Source organism: Fukomys damarensis, unplaced genomic scaffold, assembly GCF_012274545.1.
Source record: "Fukomys damarensis isolate Sample0158 unplaced genomic scaffold, DMR_v1.0_HiC HiC_scaffold_14, whole genome shotgun sequence".
NCBI lineage: Eukaryota > Metazoa > Chordata > Mammalia > Rodentia > Bathyergidae > Fukomys > Fukomys damarensis.
The window spans coordinates 23,986,564-24,002,857 of NW_022900926.1; positions in this window are offsets into that span (position 1 = coordinate 23,986,564).

The following is a 16,294-nucleotide window of genomic DNA, read 5'->3' on the forward strand; positions in this document are numbered from 1 at the left end:
ATATTCTTCTTTTCATGCTCACTGACCTCCATTCTGTTTTCTATATCTGATATCCCATCCTCAGATTGGCTCAGTCTGTTATGTAAACTTTTAATAGAGTTTTTAATCTTCTGTGTATCTGTTTGAATTTGTTTCATGGATTCCATTTCTTTCCTATGTTAGGCATTCATCATTTCCATTTCTTTCTTATGCTGGGCATTCATGACTTCTATTGTCCTGAGCTTATGTATTTTTTTTTTTTATCTATTTCTGTTTTAAAGTCTCTAATCATGTCATTCATTCAGCTCACCATCTTTGTAATTATCTGGCAAATTATTTCTGTTTTGAATTTTTCTAGAGCCTCATTCATCTGTTTTGTTACTTCCTGCGCTATCAGTTCAGGGTGTCCTGATGGTTGATTATCAGATTTTTCCACCTCCTTTCCCCTAGAATTTGCCTTTGATAAACTGGAAGTCTGTGTTTGTGCTTGAGCCTTGTTTGAATGTCTTCCCATTTTTGTTGTTGTTGTTGTTGTTGTTGTTGGTACTGTCCTTGGTTTGATACCTGGGTTAATACTTCACTCTTCTTGTTGTAGCTTATCTTTAGGTTTTGAGTCTCTGATGACTCTGAGGCAATCTCTTTTTTTATTATACTTGGAAGGGCAACTGATTAGATCAATGACAACATCTTAGCCCAAGTGACACAATCAGCAACACAAAAGCATCAAGCATAGCTTAGAAAATGACAATTTTTTGCAGTTATTAATCTATCACCTTTAACTGTGTGAATTAAATCAAACTTGAGGTTAGAGCTCAGGACAATAGCCTTTATGACCACCACCACCCCTGTGCTTCTGTGATATAAATCCAGGTACCAGCATAGCCAGGAGGCCAGAGGTGAGTGGGGAGATGGCTGTCGGGGGTTGGCTGTGGGGGCGCTGCAGGCACCCACTTGGCTCTGCTTCTTACTGGTCTACTGCGGAGGTGGGGTGGCTAGGGGAGAGCTGCAGGACAGCTACATGCAGTTCTACATCTTACCGTCTGCTGCCAAGGTCTGGCAGTTGTCTGCTAAAGTCTCTTTTATTCATGTGGGCTAAACTCAGATAAGAACATACTTCTTTGCTGCCAGCTGTTTTGGGAAAGAGGGATCTGTAAAACATGAGTCTACTCAGTTTACTGGCCATTCATTTCCAGCTAGGTCCAAATCACTGCAAACACCATCTACCTTTTGTATACTATTTTATGAAGAGCATCTAGATTCTACCCTCAAAGTGGAGTGCAATTCTTAAAATTTGCACAATCTAAGAAGTGCCTCTGTTTATATTCTGAAAGAGAGAATAGAAGTTGTCTCCTCTGGTCTGAGAGACTTAAGGTATTGCACAGAGTGAAGACCACTGGATCCAATGGGCTGTGATCTTCATAGGTTTAAAGCCATCCTCTCTTCCCTCACAGTAGCAGGTTTGTCATCTTACAAGGTAATATCATAAAGTAAATTAGATTTATTCCCACAATCCCAGCCCACTAGGCTGAGTTTCTGATTAACAAAAGTACCCTAAGCTGTTTTTCCTTACATGGAAAAGGGCCCAATATGACTGTTATTAAATTATTAGGGATGGTATTCATTTTTTGTTTGCAATAATACATTAAAAAGTACCTCATGCCTATCTGTACTACCTTATTTTTATGAATCATTCATGAATCATTCATTCAAAATGGAAGAATTTAGATTTTCTCTCTCTCTTTTTTTTTAATAGAACAAATTAACCTGAACAAAACATGGTTCTTTTTTCATTGAGAATAGCTTACTTCACCATGGATACCTTCAACTAGTCACTTAACAGGTTTCCTCCTGTTTGAACTGGCCTGAAGATGCAATAATTTAGGAATCACTAGTAGAGACCTAGGAACAAGAGGGATTAAAATAAAGAGCCCTGTCTGGCACCAGAAACTGCTTTAAATACTTGCAATATTATATACATCACACTAAGTTATGCATAATGAATCTTAGGGCAAGACCAAGGCCTGTTTATGAATCCCAAAAGTTCAACAGTTAAAAAAAGTACATTCAGTATTTTAAATATTTCTAATAGTTTATCATCAAGCCCTACACTGAATGACTAAAGAAAACATGAGACATAGGGTTCGATCAATGATAGTTATAATTATTTTCTATGTGTGGCCTTGGAGAACAAAAAACAGGATTATGCCAATGGCATACCATTTCCTGCTGAGTTATGCCAGAAGGTGAAATGAGATGATTTGTTGGTAGAAGAAAAGCGATGTGTTGCGCCATGTAATGAGATCTGTTAAACTCTAAGAGGCTGTAGAGCAATGCTTCCTTTGGGCCGTTAATGACCATAGCTGGGTAACTTCAGTGTGTCCCTTATTTGAATCATGGTTCCAGTGTTGCCTAGGTACCGGTTATCTCTTTTATTCAAGCTATAAATCTATCATTTGTTAATCAGCAGAGAAGATATGATGGAAAAGTGCTAGGTATCAGTGGTGGGAGATAGGGACATGGAGGAGGGGATATTTCTCTAAAAAGTCAATTCAAGCCTTAAATACATGAGGAAAATCATCAAATAAATATCATGATCATTGCTTTAAGTAGTCCTTGACTCAAGAGTTTCTGATAGATAATGTGAACTAGGAAGAAAAGGTACAGAGGCAAAGAGGTAGGGGAAAGGAAGAAGGGAAAGGAATAAATATGAGAAAAGGAGAAAACGGAAATGAAGTCTTTGTAAATAGGGAGGGGTGGAGGGGTTAAAGGGAGCGCAGGGGAATGGGGACAAAATAAGAACCAAGATATACTATGTAAAGGTACAAATTAATTCCCAGGCTGGGGATTTAGCTCAGTGGTTCTTCCACCTGCCTCGCAAGCGCCAGGTCCCAAGTTTAAACCCCGGTACGCCCCCCAAAAAAGTACAGATTCCCAATGATGAATGTCATCATACTGTGTACCTAAAATGTAACAGTAAACTTAATGAATAAAAAGAAAGATAATGTATGTTTTGTGGACCACCTACATGGCAGAGTGATAGACATATGATCTCTAACAATTGCATTACCCCAGATATGACCTCTGCGGACCAGATTGTTAAGAGTCATCTTCCAAGAAGTAATTCTGCAAAGGTTCTTATTCATAAGAGGAGACATCAAAAGGTTGTAATGCCAATGAAAATTCAAGGAAATGTTAAAGCCTGCTCTACTGACATATTCACAAAGAGAACAAAAAGAGACTGTGTTATAACTGAATAGTTCTAAGATGGAAATATTCTAATATGAAATGTCAATGAAAATACTACAAAGAAAATCCAAAAATATATTATCTCAGTTATCTATAAAGTACACACCCTAATCATGGGCCTCCTCAAACTCCCTCAGATTCTTTTGTTATAACAATATAATAATAAAGTAATTCAGTTATATAATGAGATAAATCATAAAATGATATAGAAAAACTTGCCAAAATTTTTTAGTAAAAGAAAAAACATTTGAATGCTTTAAACTTGTTTTCATTGCAGCACTGTGAGAATATTGGAAAGGAGTGTAAATACTAATAATCAGTAACAATAAGTGGAAACGTTGAGATAGGCACAGTGCATTTTCACTCCCAGCATGAAAAAAATCAAAGAAAGTGGAATAATTCACCAACTGCATAAAGCTTTGAAATTCAAGTTTCTATCAAACCTAGAGAGATTCTGTCCATATTATCTGGATGAAAGATTGAAAAATGAGAATTTTTAAAAAAATGATTTAATGACTTGATATTAAGATCTGAGCTGACTGTCATTGCCCAGCACAGGCAGGTCACAGCACAGGTGACTTACTGGCCTTTTACCTGCTAAAGTGTATACTCCATTTTTATTATTTCTATATGATTAAATATAAGAAGAGGATCCTACTTACATTTCAGTTAGAAGAGAAAAGGAACAGAGGACTATGCACATATAATCAGCTTTTTCTTTACTATCTATTGCTGTTCTTTTTATCCAGCCCATTATTTTCAAATCAGGTGGAAATTATTCTGCTAACATGACCTGAAATAAGAACATTGCCATTCAAATGGCTGAACACTGAAGGCATAGGGGAAAGACATATTTGTCAAAAGAACTTTCCAATAAATCAAGGACAAGGGTTAGCCTGCCTAACCTTCCTGGAAACATGCAGGCTACTTCAATGACTTGAAAGACAATAATTTATTATCTTCACCTCTCTTTTGTTTGAAATTATTCCTATTAATTCTAGAAGGGTAAACAACATTGTCAAAGGAATAAATCTCAGCATCTTCCTCAAAAATTTGCTCAGAGATTCCACCTCTCCCCAGAAAGAATGGCTGCTGTCAAGAAATCAACTAATAACAAATGTAGGCAGGGTTGTGGGTATTTTTGGTGGGAGTGTAGACTGGTGCAACCACTGTGAAAATCAATATGGAGACACCTCAAAGAACTAGGATGAGAGGTTCCATTTGACTCAGCTACCCCTCTGCTGGGTATCTTTCCAAAAGAATTAAAAGCACCATACCACAGTGATATATGCTCACCCATGTTTATAGCATCACAGTTTGTGATAGCTAAAACTTGGAAACAGCTCAATTGTTTATCAACTGGAGACTGGTTAAAGAAGATGTTTTTTTAGTAAAATGGAATACTACTCAGCCATAAAGAATGAGAAACTAGAGATGTTCATAGCTAAGTGGATGCACATTGAGGCCATACTCTTGAGTGAAATAAATAGAACACACATGTGTAAATACCGAATAGTCTCTCTGATGTGAAATACTATAAGTGTGAATAAGGTTCAAATTGTATAATTGATAATGTAAAATAGGAAGAAAAGGACTGAAGGAGTAGGGGAAGTGGGAAGGGTAGGGGAAAGGAAAGACAGGAAAAGAAAAAATATGAGAAAAGGAAAATATGGAAACAAAGTCTTTGTAAATAGAGAAGGGAGGAGGGGTGAAGGGAGGACAGGGGTATGAGGAGAAAATAAGAACCAAGATAGATCACGTAAAGGTACAAGATCCCAATGATGAATGTAACTGTACTGTATACCTAAAATGTACCAATAAACTCAATGAGGGGTGGGGGAAGAATTTGCTCAGAAGTGATTTTCCCTTCCCTATTTGTGATGGCCCCTTGGGTCATCTTTATATTGAAAGCCACAGTGGAGGTTATGGTTACCAAGGTATTGTTTGTGAGCTTAAAGATATAAGAAAAATAGCTAAAATCTCTTGTAGCCAAATGAGAAAGTACTTTTTGGTCTGGTTTCTAAACGCAAGATCCCAGCCACAGTGGAACAGTAAAAAAAATGTGAAATCTCTTCAGCAGGAGTCTTTAATACTACATGGGAAACATGTACGTGTACTATATTTGTAAAGTTAAAAGCCATATAAAGTGGGGGCCGGGGATTTAGCTCAGTGGTTCTGCTGCCTGCCTCACAAATGCAAGGTCCCGAGTTCAATCCCTGGTACCCCCCCGCAAAAAAAGCAAGTAAAAATTAGTTCAAACTGGAATTGATAGATACGCTGACATTCATTGCATGTGAAAAAGGATCTCCTTAAAAATGAATTGGGAATTTTGCTTTAGCTCTATACCTGGTGCTGACCAATATGGTACTCACTGGTCACCTGTGACAATTTAAATTTAACTTAGAGTTTATAATATTCAAGATTCAGCTCTTCAGTCAGACTAGCCATATTTCAAATGCTCAATAGCCACATTTTTAGTGGCATTATATCAGGGGCATAACGTACAGAATGCTTCTATTACTGAAAGAAATTCTATTGGGCAGTGTTGCTTATAATGTTATTTATAATATCTTACTTTCCATAGATCAAACTCATTAGTGGGTTGCTTTTTCTATTTGTACTTTACAGACAAGAAAACTGTGATCAAATAAGTTGAATGAATTGTCAAGGCAACACAGTCAGTGGGGATTTGAAAAAATCTGAGACTCTCATGAAATTTGGAGTGAAGTCTTTAAACTTCTGTAAAGTGTACTGTCACAAAAAAATGCCAGTATGATGAGTACTTAAAACAGGCAGTAAGTTTGTCCCTCACCTTTAGTTATGATGAGTACTTAAAACAGGTAGTAAGTTTGCCCCTCACCTTTAGTCCTACAAATAATTTAAATCCCCCATTTAAAATTTTTATTTTATTTTATTTTATTCACGATGTAGTTTAGGCTGGCCTTGAACTATGTAGCCCATGCTGGCCTCAAAATTAAAGTGATCCTCTTCCCTCAGCCTCCTGAGTGCTGGGATTATAGTGCTATCATGCCCTGCTCCCACATTTAAAATTTCTTATGTGAGATTGTGATAGATAAAGGGGGACTAAGACATCATCAAAATCTCTTCTTGCTCCTGAAATGTTGAATTTTGCACCCAGTTTCTTATTTTATCCTTTGTATACTTCTGATTTATGCTCTTTGTCTTTTCCACCAATTCTTTATTTTCTTTTCCTCGAACTTCTTCTAATAAATCGTTTTTCCAGATGCTCTAGATCCTGTTCTAGGTCTGGTTCCTAGTAACAAACTTTGGTCTACAGGGCTTGAAAGTTTCTTGCAGTCCTGCACTCCTAGGAGAGTAGATGAAGAGGGCTGGGAAAAAAGAGACACTGATATCCAGGATCACTTGGCTTGGATTCTAATCTTACAGGTTCAGCAGGTTATGAGACATCAGGGAATTTACAAGTACAACTCACCTGATGCCCTTGTAGGCCCAATAGTAGCTTTGGATTTTTGATAGCAAATATGATCACAAAAATGTTGCAATAAAAAAATTGTGAGGTAACAAATAGTATAAATGATTAAAATACATTATATTTGTTTTCTAACTTCATAGACCTAGTAAATACATGTACATTTAATAAGGACATCACCTTAAAAATGAGTAATCTTACATAAATTTGTTCAAGGACCTGAACCATTATTATACATTCTTTTTTGTTTTCTGTCTACTTGCTTTATAAATCATTGAGAAATTTGTGTTGCAGTTTCTAACTATATTGTAGACTTGCAGTCTGTTTCTTTTTCTAGTTTTATCAGTTTTGATTTACATATTTGAAGTGCTATTATTAGTGTATAAGTGCTTGTAATCTGCATTTCCTCTGAAGTACTGCATGCTTTTATCACGCCAAAATAAAATAAAATTCATTATTCCTGGTAATATTTATTTTCCAACCTACTCTTTCTGGTAGTGGTGGTTCTGGAACCCAGAGCCTTTGCAGTGAACTACATCCCCAGCATTTTTGTTGTTGTTGTTGTTGTTACTGGGGATCGAACTTGGGACCTTGCACTTGCCAGAAAGGCTGTAGAACCACTGAGCCAAATGCCTGGCCCACATCTCCAGACATTTTTTTTTTTTTTTTTTTTTGTACAAGGATTGAATTGGGTCTTTGTACTTGCCAGGCAGGCAGTGGAATCACCCAGCTACATCCCCCTCTCCCCCAACCCATTTTTAAACAACTGTTTATTTTGAGACAGGCTCTTGCTAAGTTGCTAGGTTGCTCAGAGAAAACTGGAACTTGTGATCCTCCTGTCTCAGCTCCCCAGAATGCTGGGATTACAGGCACATGCCATCATGCCCAGCTTCAGCTTCTTTCACAAGAGTTTTAACATAGCTTACCTTTTTCCATTCCTTTACTTTTAACCTATTTGTTTATGTACATTTAAAGTAGGTTTTTTTTTTTTCATGGGCAGTATATGGCTGAGTCTTCCTTTTTATCAAATCTCACATTCTGTGCCTTTTAATCAGAGTATTTAGACTATTTATATTTAATGTCATTATTGATATGGTTGAATTTAAATATACAATATTATTTTATCTTTTATCTAAACTTCTTATTTTTACACATATTTTTCACAAAAATATTTTTACATTGAAAGTAACTACCATTAAAAGTTATTTAGAAACTTTGTCTATTCTTCTGACTATTCCAGAATGCAAATGTATTCTTTAAAGAGTTTTCTTTGCACAGACTTTTAGCTAAGCATGCTAATGCAATCACATCCAGGGCCTTTCTGTTCTCTGTTGAATTCCATCAAAAATGACAACAGTGAGACGTGCAGTTTTTAAATTCTAAAATAATTATAGAGCCACAAGCCTGAGTAAGATATGATAAAGATTCTGTATATCTTTCACCCAGTTTCCTTAGATAAAATTTTGCATAGCTGAAATTTATGTTGATAAAACCCACAAAGCTTTTTTAGATTCACCAATTTTAAGTGTACTTATTTGTTTGTATAAATAGCTCTAGGAAACTTTATCCATGTGTAGGTTTGTGTGGGCCCCACCACAGTGAAATATTGAATAGTTCTACCACAAGGATGCCCTGCTTTTCCATTTTGTAGTCACAGCCAGCTCCACGAAGTTTCTGACAACCCTTAATCTGTTCTCAAACTCTAATTTTGTCATTTCAAGAATGTCGCATAAATTAAATCAGATAGTACATAACCTTTTCAGACCGGATTTTCCACCCAACAGAATTTCCTTGAAATTCATCTGAATGTATGTGACTCAATAGTGCACTCCTTAATAATGCCACATAGTTTTTCATGGCATGTATGCACCATAGTTTGTCTATTTGCCCATCAAAATTAGGTTGTTTTTAGAAGAAAAGAAATCCAACAACACATTCTTTTCTGCTAAAGACTCTACAAAGAAAATAAAAGATGAGTAACGTTGCTATGGCTTAGATCTGGTACATCCTGCAAAGGCTCATGTGTTACAGGCTTTGTCCCCAGTTTACATCTATTGGGATGTAGTGGAACTTTTAGGAGATGGGAGGTTTTAGATAATTAGGGTTGTGTCTTTAAGGAGAATTTTAGGGTGCTGGCCTCTTCTTGTCTCCTTAGCTTCAAGCTATAATATAACAGTTTTTTCCACTATGTGGTCCCAGCATGATGTACTTCCTTATCACAGGGCCAAAAGCAGTGGATCAACCAATAATGGACTGACACCTCCAAAACTGTGAGCCAAAATAAAAAAAAAACTTCCCTCTTTCTAAGTTGAATATGCCAACTATGCTCATTCAGTAATGGAAAACTGACTAATACATACAAAGACACAGGAAATAATTGCAAACCACACATCCAAAAAAGGACTTACTTAAAAATATTAAGATATCTCAAAAATCAAGAGCAAAAGCCAAACAATACAAACAGAAGATGGACCAAAAATATGAACAATTGTATCTTGTTATTGAGGAAAAATATGCAGAGGACAAATTAAATTAATATATAAACAGATTTCAACATCACTTGAGAAATATAAATTAAAAGCACAGTGAAATAGCACTAAATGCCAGCCCAAAAGAGTAAAGCAAAAATTGTTATAATTCCAAATAGTGGCGAGAATGCGGAGAAACCAATGGGAACGCAAACTGATACAGCTTCTCCAGAAAAGATTCTGGCAGTTTCTTGCAGGCCAAACACATGCCATAATAGGATCCAACAATTTTAATCTTAGGCATTTATCCCAAAGAAATGAAAACCAATTTCAAACAGTTTTACCTGCAAAATGTTATAGCATCTTCATTCATCATAACCAAAAATAAATTAATTGGAATCAAGTGTGAGATTTTATGTTAATCTTCTAGAAATTGGGCTATATTTATGTCTGAAGTAACTATAGGAGCCATAGACTTTGGATTCCTCTAGCTTCCTCATCTTTATCTGCTGCTTGAATTTGGGCTTCCTTAAATAAGCCTCACCAGATCATCTCCGCCTCAGTAGATGCTAAGTCTGCAATCCTCAGTAGATTCTCATGCTCCAGCCCCTCCCTATTCAGCCTCTAGCCCGTTATCAAATGGCCATATCAATGTTCTTACCAGTTTAACTGCTCCAGATCCAACTACTCCCAGGGTCAGATCTCAGCTGAATTCATCTCTGGATTCCAGAAGAGAGGGCAGTTTGTTCCTCATATCATTCATGGATCCAAGAAAAGCCACTGATTTTAAGTTTATCAGCTTCATCTTGTAAGGATGGAAGTAACAGCTTCTAAGGACCTTCTTATGTAGCAGAGCTAGAACTGAAATCTGGCAGAGCGGATGCTTTTCTATATATGACCAAAGTATCCTAAAAAAAATTTGTGCCAGTCCACATTCCTATCAATAATATACACAATGGCTTAAACAGGATTATCTTTAATTATCTTGACAGATTTAAGAACCCTTACTTGCATAGTATTTGATCTTGAGACTCTGGGACAAATACTAAGAATAAGAATATTAAAGAAAGCCTTAAAATAATATTTCAAAATGAAGATCTGTTTTTGTTATGTGCATATTTTACAATGTTTGTGGTCACTGTCTATTATCATTTTCAAGAGAATTATTTTGACCTAAGTAAGAAACAGTGGAGTGGAATTCTCTTCTGGTGTACTGTAAACACAGTGGTACCTTGGTGCACAAACAATTCATTCCATGATTCTGGGGAAGATGACCAGGGTGGTGTTTGTCACCTGAGACAAAGTTCTCAAATGGAAGCCAGTTTTGCTGATGGCTTCTGTTTGGGGACTGATTTGTTCATGAACAGAAGCATTTGTGAACAGAGTTATTATTTATTGTACAATTCCTCATTACGTTCCTTCTTAGTTAAAAAAAAGTAATGGCAAGAACACAGATTTTTCTAAAGAAATGCGTTTGTGTGCACTTGGACTCACACATATAAAAAGTATTAGAATTTTCCATAAAAAGTTAGGAATCACAATTGAAATCCCTTGCCTTGGCCTGGCTCCAGAAGGGAGACTCACTTGCTATTGTGCACATGCGGCTAACTTCTGCACAGGAAATAATCCTTGGTAGTTTCAAACCCCACCTCTTCTTTCTTTTTTAAAACAGAGTTTTCACTTTATTTCCTTGATTATAGCCAGAGAAGTCATGAGTGCTTTTTTTCCTCTCCTGTGCAGAGATGATGAAGCAGCAGTGAGTAGATTTTTCTTTCCCACATGAATGTTATTTTTCCATAAATGCATTTTCAGTGAGTGGAAAATACACTTCAATATCCAGTAACTACCTTGTTAAAGTCAGCACATGACAAAATCCTCACAAGCCATGACCTTTCTGCTGACCACAACCCTCAACCTTTGTACCTCATTGAGATTTTAATCCTGGAATTAGGTAATTGTTGGTGTAAGGTAGAATGGATGAAAAGAAATGTCTAATACATATTGAATGGTTGGGATGCCAAAAAAATAGAGTCAATAGTTTGTGTCATCAAGTCATATTAACTCAAACTTAACTTACTTCAAAAAAGCATGAAGGAAAGACTTTTAAATGTATTACTTAGTGTCTGTTAAGAACTACAGTGTCCTTTGTTCACTCTGTATAAATATCTCCTGACAGTAAATGAATTCTATATTCTAAAGAACGTCAAAAGCTCTCCAGCCTTGTAAACAATAAGCTATGAACAGGAAATGAAATATGAAGCAAAGCCAAAACTCTTACTACAGCTTTGTTTTGTTAAACTCTGTGCTCATGAGATACTGTCAGTCACAATGAAATGTGACTTTACTAGACGTTATCATTTAGTGACATATAGGATGTAAAAATAAAACAAGTCACCCTGGATACTGAGTTTGGAACAAACTGAAGAGGAAGTTATTTCCACTTTTACATGATAATAGTACTACAAGCAGGGTTGAAAATTGTCCGATATTTAAGGTTATTTAAAAAAATACATTTCATATTCAACTCCTCTGATTATAGAAGCATGTTAATCTGTAGTTTAAATCACCACTGAACACTAATTCAAACTTTCATGTGGATGCATAGATCTAAGTCTCTTAGACAATCAATATCTTTAACTAAAAACAGTAACAGGACCAAAAGGCTTGAAATGTATATGAATTAGGATTTTTAAGTCAGCTCATGCGGTCAACAAAGATAAATTCAGTGAACAAAAGAAAAGCTTACTATATTAGCATAAGGCTTTTCACTCTCAAATCTCTCTGCTTCTGTTTTAACAGAGTTTTTGAGTAGGAGAATGTTCTACAATCGCCCACTTCACAGCTCACTTTCCAAGCCATCAGGCTAGGATTTGATGAATTTATGTGCAGATAGGCAACAATAGTTAAAATACTACAATCAATCATCAAGAATTACCCTTATGTACTTACTATCTTTCCTCCAGTCAAAATGTGGTTTCACAAAGGTTTTCATGCTGCTAAATTTTATGCTTCAAGATGTGTTTATCTCATCAAAAGTCTGCGATATAATTTATGTGTCTTCTCTTTTTTCTTGGTTTGAATAGAAAACATAGTTGCAGAAAAAGCTCTGAATTTTTAAAAACTTAAAAATTTTTTTATGAGAAACAATTCCAAAATCAGTGGCACCTTGTGCATGTCTAATCCTGCTAAATGAAAACAGCCCTAAGCTTTTAATGTAAGAATTGATGACAAGAGTCTAGTCAATTTCCTAACGATCTGAGGACTAATGGGTAGTTTGTGAATTCATGGACTGGAGACTAACTACATTCAACAATTGGTATGCTGAAATTTTAACTAGGAATTTATTTTGTTATATGAAAATTAGAAGAGCAAGGAATGAGAAAGAATGAGGAAAGAGACACAGGAAACAGTTGATTTTTTTTCTCTTTTAGTTTATTGGTACATTGTAGGGTACACAGTACAGTTACATTCATTACTGGGATTGTGTACCTTTACATGACAGGTCTTGGTCCTCGTCTTTTCCCCTTGTCCCTGCCCTCCCTTCACCCCCTCTTCCCCTCCCCATTTACAAACACTTTATTTCCATTTTTTAATTTTCTCGTATTTTTTTCTTTTCCCATATTACTTTTCCCCTACCATTCCGACTTGCCATACAACTTTAGCCCTTTTCTTCCTATTTCACATTGTCAATTATCTCATTAGTATCTTATGTACTATTATAGCTTTTCACACCAGAGAAACTATTCGGTATTTACACATGTGTGACTTATTTATTTCACTCAGGTTTTTTTTTTTTTTTTTTTTTTTTTTTTTTTTTTTTGGTACTGGGGATTGAACTCTGTTCCTTGCGCTTGCAAGGCAGACCACCATACCACTGAGCTAAATCCCCAGCCCTCACTTAGGATTTTTTACTGTTGAAAGGATCTGCTCTCAGGTATAATAGTAAGTAATTGTGATTTCAGTCAATAAATGTACCAGTGAAAATGTGCCTTTTGAAGCATTTGTGTAGTAAGGGGCTCTTTTTGGAGGTCTGTGACAGTTTCTCTTTCTTCTCTATCAATTCATCTGCATTTCAGTTACTCTAATGGTGTGTTACTGCTCTTTCCTATGCACTCTTATGAGTGATTTTACTCTTTTCTGAGATATTTTGGTGGCATATTGCAACAATTTAGAATAGGATTCGCCTTAAGCAGACTGTAGTTCAGTGATCCTTTTGTTAAGGATGTATGACTCATAGTTTAACTTTTTTAGGTACAAAAAATAGGATTTAACTTAGGATATTGAAGAAGAACTCAAATTCTGATGTAATAAAATTTGTCTTGTCATATCTGTATCATTTAATAAACGTGTCTTCTTAGATTAATTAAATCTGTCCTGTAATTTACTATATTTTTATTGGTAAATGAGTTTAATAATGAACTCACTTTATGGTTTTAGGCTCAGTGATAAATTAACCCCTCCATGAATAGTATGTAGAACAGAGCATGGCCTAGAAGAAACAATGGATGTTACTATACTTAAATAAATAAATAGTCAAGTAAATGACATTATAAATGTACCCTACATGGAATAAAAGTTAATGCAGTATTCATACCTTAGTTATAGGGATCTCTTAACGTGTGATCTCTCAGAAGAGTTTAATTAATTGATAAACATTATTGGGCTGAGTACAAATTTCTGGGATAAAAATCACAACTGAGAGTGCACAGAATGGTAGCCTGCTCTATCTCAGTAAGTGACAGAGCCTAATACAATATGTTAGGGAGAAGGCATCAGAGAAACCTATGGGACTCTTAACTTCAGTCCTGATTCATCAAATGGAATATTAAAGCAGGGTTGCATCCCAAGAAGAGTTCTTGCCCTAAGGCTTGTATGAAATTAATTCCCCAAAGTAAACTGCATTTTGTGAAGCTGTTGCTTCCAGACTGACAATAAATTAAATCTTTGAGAAACCCTTCCTATAATTATTGAGATTTGGACTTTTGGGTACATATCATGACAGAAGTTAAAGGATCAATAATTATTTTCTAATCAGGTACTCCTTGCTATATTTGAATGAACTTGCATGTTTTTAGAAGTATAACTTGTAGTTTAAGAGATGTATGCTCAGTGATATAAGTATTCTCTAAGTTACTGCATTAGGCTTGGCACTTAAATTTTGTTCTTTGAGTACCTAAGGTTGTGCAGTGTGGTAATGGTAGTAGTGAGGTAGTAGCCTCACTTTTTCATGGCAATAGTTCATTCCTTTGTTCTCATTTGTTTGTTTATGGCTATTCAACAATACTCTGACCCAGCCTTTTTAGTTTTCCTTTGTGGTACTTAAGGGTTGAATCCAGTGTCATTGCACTGAGCTACACCTCCAACCCTTTCTATGTTTTGTTTTTATTTTGCGACAGCATTTCAGTAAGTTACCCAGACTAACCTTGAGTTGTGATCTCTTCTGCCTCAGCCTTCAGAGTGCTGGGATTATAGGCATATGCCACACCTGGTTCAGACCCAGCATTTGACATTTATTCCTATGGATCAGTAGATCACACACACACACTCACAAAAAAATCACATATTAACTTGCAAATTGACTCTTCTTTAGTAAGTCTGGTTTAAATTTTTATGGAAATGTGGCAGTTATAAACAATTGTTTAAAAGGAAAGTTTATAAATGATGCATGGTTTTAAAAAATCTATTCTTTCCTTTTTATCCTTTACCAGCTATTATCAAGATTTGGCTATATATAACTCCCCAGATGCAGAGGCTGAAACTGCCAGTCAGGGCCAGCAGTGTCTTTTATGATTTCCTAGATAAGTGCCCTCCCATCTTTTTCAGCTAAGGAACTGTGCTGGGTACTTCAGTATTAAACCTCTCCAACAGGACATTTTCGTTTACTGTGTACAAAGTCATAGGTGTTGGTTGGCCTATACAGGAAGCTATATGAAATATTTATATTATCATTAATAAATTTCTTTAACACAATTCACATTTTTAGGCAGCTTTCCCTTGCCTGGTAGTATCACAACTCTATGAAAACACAAAAAGGAATCTTTATGTATTTCTGGACTTTATATATTTTGCACCTATGGAAATTTCTATAATGTCCCAGTGCCTTATACCCTGGAGTGACATTAAACTATTCCCTCCAACACTGTTCCATCTTGCTTCCTCAGGGACAACGGAGATCTTTGGACTTGAATTTGTACTGTTCAAGACTAAAAATGACAATGGGTCAGCTATATAGATCATTGTTACAGGATCCTGAATAACTAAGGTTAAATTTGCTGTAATCATCAAGATATGAAATCACTTAAATCTTTATCTCTAGTGAAGAAGTCCTTGGCTCAGGCAGCTAAGTCATTTTTCTGTGCATGTTGCCCTGCGATCGATTAGTCTTACTGTCAACTTTCTATGAGGTTGGCTGTGCTCCAACAAGTTTTCTGAAATAACTCTGTGATCAAAATAAGAAATAACTGGGTGGAAGCAGTTTCTTCAGACAGCTGTTAAGAGATTGCAGAGTATCAGCCTGCTGGTCTTGGAGCCGGCTGCATGGATGTAGTGATTGTGCAGTCATACAGGGGGCCTTGCACTCGATTGATGTCCTTCTGTTGCCAACTTGAAATTCTTAATAATTTTAACTTTGAATTCATGTTTTATAAGGGGCCTTCACTTAGACACTGGAGCCTATGCATGTGCAGAGAATACACATGCCATGTGTGTGATGGCTGTGACTTGTTACACCATTCACACACAATCTTCACCATGGCCCAAAAGCACAGCTTTCCACAGAAAATATACAGCATAGGAGCTCATGGAGACACAAAGCAAGGCGAAGGTGAATTGTTAGGTGTATGGCCAGATAAGCAAGGGGAGAGGGGATGGTCTGACACCCCAAGGGGCCACATTTTCCTTTTGAATGAGAATTTGCTTTGGATATCAATAGAAAACAATGGAGTTCTATGGAACATGAACAAGCAAAGATCACCATCACATCTTTTCTTGCTCATGTTGCTTCCCTGTATTTGTCAACCAGATATGCTAGAAACTGTACCATCAAGGAAAGAGAACAACTGATTGGGTGATCCATAGTTAAATTTTAGTCCTTTCTGAGTCATCAATGCAGATAATGAGCTCAGATAATATTGATAGAATGTGTATATAT